General features: G+C 39.5%; 1 long non-coding RNA gene across 2 annotated transcripts; it reads right to left on the reverse strand.

The window, feature by feature from the left end:
* Positions 1 to 553: 553 nt before the first annotated feature.
* Positions 554 to 2,521, reverse strand: LOC123074457 (uncharacterized). Of its 2 annotated transcripts, XR_006435970.1 has the most exons (3): positions 2,294 to 2,521; positions 1,965 to 2,218; positions 554 to 762 (listed from the first exon to the last, which is right to left on the reverse strand). It is a non-coding gene; the product is annotated as an uncharacterized lncRNA (long non-coding RNA). The 2 variants fall into 2 exon arrangements; XR_006435969.1 differs by having other exon boundaries at positions 554 to 2,218.
* Between the last annotated feature and the right edge of the window lie 3,072 nt (positions 2,522 to 5,593).

Here is a 5,593-nt window from a genome sequence, read left to right on the forward strand (position 1 = left end):
AGCATGAATAATAAACATTTATCATGATATAAGGAAATATAAATAACAACTTTATTATTTCCTCTAGGGCATATTTCCTTCAGTCTCCCACTTGCACTAGAGTCAATAATCTAGATTATATTGTAATGATTCTAACACCCATGGAGTCTTGATGTTGATCATGTTTTGCTCGTGGAAGAGGCTTAGTCAATGGGTCTCTAACATTCAGATCCGTATGTATTTTGCAAATCTCTATGTCTCCCTCCTTGACTTGATCGTGGATGGAATTGAAGCGTCTTTTGATTTGTTTAGTTCTCTTGTTAAATCTGGATTCCTTCGCCAAGGCAATTGCTCCAGTATTGTCACAAAAGTTTTTCATTGGACCCGATGCACTTGGTATTACACTTATATCGGATATGAACTCCTTCATCCAGACTCCTTCATTTGCTGCTTCCGAAGCAGCTATGTACTCTGATACGTCTCCAACTGTAATGACCCGAACCTGATAAGATTCGATGTCTCTGTGCTTACAGTGCTAGTCCCTGGATCGACTCGCTAGCACACACAGTACATATGAATATCAAATAACAAGTGCATCGTTTACTATAACGTATGATCCAGAATTCATAAGGTATTACAAACTGAGTAGCACATAGCTAGCTTTATTCAATAATAACAGCGGAAAGCTAGCATAATAAACGATGAATCCCATCAATGCCCACTGGCGAAAATGCTGAGTGAAGACTCGCGACCCTACTGTATCTCACTGATCACCTGAATATCCTGCAACATGATAAGTTGCAGCCACATAGGGTCAATACATTGAATGTATTGGCAAATTACACGTAATGATAAAGCAAACCTACATCTACAAAGCAAAGCATGACAAACAAAACACTCAAGAACTACCTTCACCTACCTCCACGACATAGGCAAGGTGCAAACAACACAGATGATAAAGATCTTCAAGATGTCTCAAGTGCGCTCAGTCCTGGCGCATTCTCTAGGGACAATAGAGCGCTCAGCCAGTGACGCATTCACGTGAGAAAAAGCTCCGACAACCCAAGTGCGCTCAGTCATGGCGCATTCTCTAGGGACAATAGAGCGCTTAGCCATTGACGCATTCACCTGAGAAAAAGTCCCGAGCCTACAGCTATAAAGACTCACCACTTCCATGCACCACTCGACACATACCCACGTCTACCATAGCAAATCCAAGCATACAATTAAACAATGCAAACAGGACACGCACATGGCGACACGCAATATAAGAGGCATACCAAGCATATAACATATCATAACAGTGCACAACAGACATATAGGATGAGCATAATCAAAAGTGCAACTTGCCTTGAACGGTGTTGATGTACTCTAACGCTTAATTCCAATCTGCTTCACACTCCGAATAATTTATACGATTAACGAAGGCACCGATAAATAAACCATAGTCACATAAATCACAATAAAGCCAACAAGAAATAATTCAAATAAAAACTTAATTAATAGAACATATCCGTAGGTATATATTATGTACATGCCAGTAGGATCACAATGCAAAAAGAATCAACTAATTTGGATCAGTGGTTTAAAAGATATGGCCTCCAGAAGTTCGAATTCAAATTTAAACAAATTCAAATTTGAATAGTTCAAAAATGTGAAATTTTGGTTCTATAGTATTCTCTGGACTCTAGGAGTACACAGGAAAAAGAATCGGTGAATTTGGATATACGGATCTCAAGATATACCTAAATGAACATTTGATATGAAATCTAAAAACAAAAATTGTGCCAAAACAGCTTTCCTGGAAGAACTGCTGCGGCTGCTGTGGATGTGCCACGTGGCAATCTGTGAGTGGCCGTAGGGTGTTTGCTGCTAGCCTTAAGCAAAGAACGGTCGCTATTTAGAGGAAAACGGTTCGGCTTTAAGAAAAAAATAGATCTAATCTTGGCCCTCGGAGAGAGATCGGACGATGCGTGTTGACTCACCGGAGAACAGATCGAGGTGGTCACCGGACTTGAGGAAGATGACGGCGCGAGCGGCTCGAGGTTGTTGCCGGCGGCCGTTCCCGTGGCCCTGGGAGTCAGTGAAGGGGGCGGAGAGGTACCGATCGACGAGGGGGTCGAGGTGGTCCTGGTGATCGTCGGGGACGTTGGGTTGAAGCAGGTCGAAGCGGGGCGTCCGTTGTTGGTGGCGGCGGTGATCTTCGGGTCGGGGTTGCGGGCGTCGTCCTGGTGCTCCCCTGCGTGCTTTAGAAGGTAAGGGACGGAGAGGAGACCAAGGGGAAGATAACAGAGGGTAATAGAGGTGCAAAGACCTGCTGATGGCGGCGAAATCGACCGAGGAAAAGCTTCTGCGACGGCGGAACTCCGGCGAGATCGCGAAATCGACCTCGGGCACGGGCGATGGTGATTTTGGCAAAACTCGAACGAGTAGGACACAGGGAGTATTTATATGGGGTCATGCATGTACTAGGGGCAACAGATGAGTCGATTGGATGAGGATTTAGATCGGGACAGTGAAGAACTCGTGCGCGTGCAGGAGTTCGTCTCTAGGATGAAGACGACCTGGCGGGGTCCAGTGTCAGCAGGACTTGGGTGTGAAGAAGAAGAAAAAAAAAGGGAAAGGGGTCGTGGCCTGCGGTGCTGCTGCTGGGCTGGCCTGCTAGCTGCTTGGCTGCATGACGCGCGGGGGCGAAGGGATAGTTGGGCCGCTGGTCGCGCACAGTGATGGGCTGCCGCCCAGTAAGCAATAAAAACTGTCTAAAATATTTATACCGCACAACAAATAAATATGTCTAAAATACAAAATACCTATAGAATTCCAAAATTAATACAAACACACAGTAAAACATTATTACCACTATATAAAACAGTGAACATTTTTACAACACAAATAAAATTTGAAAAAATATATTTTATGCAACAAAAGCGCATAAAGAGCAATATAATAACAACTATAAAATAAATTTGAGTTTCTATAAAGACGAAATAATTTAGGTAGACACCAGAATATATTCCTAGTGTTTTCCAAATATAATTAATAGGGGAGAAGTCATATTATCTCCACTCCAAATATATTGCCTTGAGTTGGAAAACACTTTAAATATTCAAAAAATTTAAATAAGCATAGAAATCACGATGGCAAAAACAATGACATATTAACATTCCAAATCTAAAAATTTGGGATGTTACACCAATGTATCTATATTTTTTCTTGTTTCATGCTATTATATTATCCATCTAGGATGTTTTATATACATTTATATGCTATTTTATATGATTTTTGGGACTAACCTATTAACCTAGAGCCCAGTGCCAGTTTCTGTTTTTCCTTGTTTTTGAGTATCGCAGAAAAGGAAAACCAAACGGAATCCAATTGACGTGAAATTTCACGGAGATTATTTTTGGACCAGAAGAAGCCCACGGAGTATCGGAGATGGGCCAGAAGAGTCCCGGGGCACCCACGAGGGCGGGGGGCGCGCCCCCTACCTCGTGGCCGCTGGCGCCGTTGCCGGGGAGGTGAGTGCTTGAAGGTATATCTTTAGATCTTGCAATCGAATCTTTTAGTTTCTTGTTTTATCACTAGTTTAGTTTATAAAAGAAAACTACAAAAAAATGGAATTGACGGTACCTCATATGCTTCATCTTTTTAACGTCTTTCAGGAAAATAAGGATTCCGATAATTGTGCTCAATTGCTAGAGGAAGAATGCATTAGAATGTTTGGCACTAAATCTTTGAATGATGAGCATGATTGCAATGTTGTTAGTACGAATTCCTTGAATATCCATGATACTAATGATATGCAAAGCCACAAGCTTGGGGATGCTATGTTTGACGAAGATGATATTTTTTGTCCCCCAAGTTTTGATGAGAATATTTATTATGATGAAAGCATGCCTCCTATTTATGATGATTATATTGATGAAAGTGGGTTTGGAAGAGTGTCAACTTTAGGAAGTAATGATCCCACTATTTTGGAGGATGTTGAATATTATTGTGATAATGAAAGTAGATTTGGAGAAGTCATGGCTTTATTTAGTGATGAATCCACTATTTCGGAAGAGGTTCCAATTGATTATGAGAACAAAGTTGCTAAGTATGATGATTATTATGATGACATGTATGCTATAAAGAATAATGATAACCATGAAACTTGTCATCATGATTTTACTTTTCAATTGGATTATGCCTCACATGATAGTTATTTTGTTGAGTTTGCTCCCACTATTATTCATGAGAAGAAATTTGCTTATGTGGAGAGTAATAAAAATTCTATGCTTGTAGATCATGAAAAGAATGCTTTATGTGATGGTTATATTGTTGAATTCATTCATGATGCTACTAAAAATTATTATGAGGGAGGAACATATGCTTGTAGGAATTGCAATAATATCAAGTTTTCTCTCTATGTGCTTAAAGTTTTGAAGTTATGCTTGTTTTGCCTTCCTATCCTAGTTGATTATTCTTCCCATAAGTTATTTGCTCACAAAATACCTATGCATAGGAAGTGGGTTAGACTTAAATGTGCTAGTCATATTCTTCATGATGCTCTCTTTATGTTTCAATTCCTATCTTTTATGTGAGCATCATTGAAATCATCATGCCTAGCTAGGGGCGTTAAACGTTAGCGCTTGTTGGGAGGCAACCCAATCTTATTTTTGTTTCTTGCTTTTTGCTCTTATTTAGCAATAAATAATCTATCTAGATTCTGGTTAGATGTGGTTTTAAGTTTTAATTAGTGTTTGTGCCAAGTAGAACCTTTGGGAAGACTTGGGTGAAGTCTTTATGATCTTGCTGTAAAAAATAGAAACTTTTGCGCTCATGAGATTAAGCTGCCGTTTTTTTACTGGAGAGTGCTTTTAGGTTGATTCTTTCTGCAGATTATTAATAGACAAATTCCTCAGGTCCACCAATTTATTTAAGAATTTTTGGAGTTCCAGAAGTATATGTTTGATACAGATTACTACAGACTGTTCTGTTTTTGACAGATTCTGTTTTCTATGTGTTGTTCGCTTATTTTGATGAATCTATGAGTAGTATCGGAGGGTATGAACCATAGAGAAGTTGGAATACAGTAGATATTACACCAATATGAATTTAGAATGAGTTCACAACAGTACCTAAGTAGTGATTTATTTTCTTATACTAACGGAGCTTACGAGTTCTCTGTTAAGTTTTGTGTTGTGAAGTTTTCAAGTTTTGGGTAAAGATTTGATGAACTATGGAATAAGGAGTGGCAAGAGCCTAAGCTTGGGGATGCCCAGGGCACCCCAAGGTAATATTCAAGGACAACCAAGAGCCTAAGCTTGGGGATGCCCCGGAAGGCATCCCCTCTTTCGTCTTCGTTCATCGGTAACTTTACTTGGAGCTATATTTTTATTCACCACATGATATGTGTTTTGCTTGGAACTTCAAATTATTTTGTTAGGATTTTCTTGCTGTTATTTAGAACAATGTTTTGCATCTTTTATTTCAATAAAATTGGCATTGATAGCCTTTACTATGCCTATTTTACAAGTCTACATGTTGCTATTTGAAAACAGAAAGTTTACCGCTGTTGCAAAAATTCCCTAGAAAATTCAGGATGTGATAAAATGTTTAAACCTTTTGCATA

The sequence above is a fragment of the Triticum aestivum genome, chromosome 3D (assembly GCF_018294505.1).
Source record: "Triticum aestivum cultivar Chinese Spring chromosome 3D, IWGSC CS RefSeq v2.1, whole genome shotgun sequence".
Lineage (NCBI taxonomy): Eukaryota > Viridiplantae > Streptophyta > Magnoliopsida > Poales > Poaceae > Triticum > Triticum aestivum.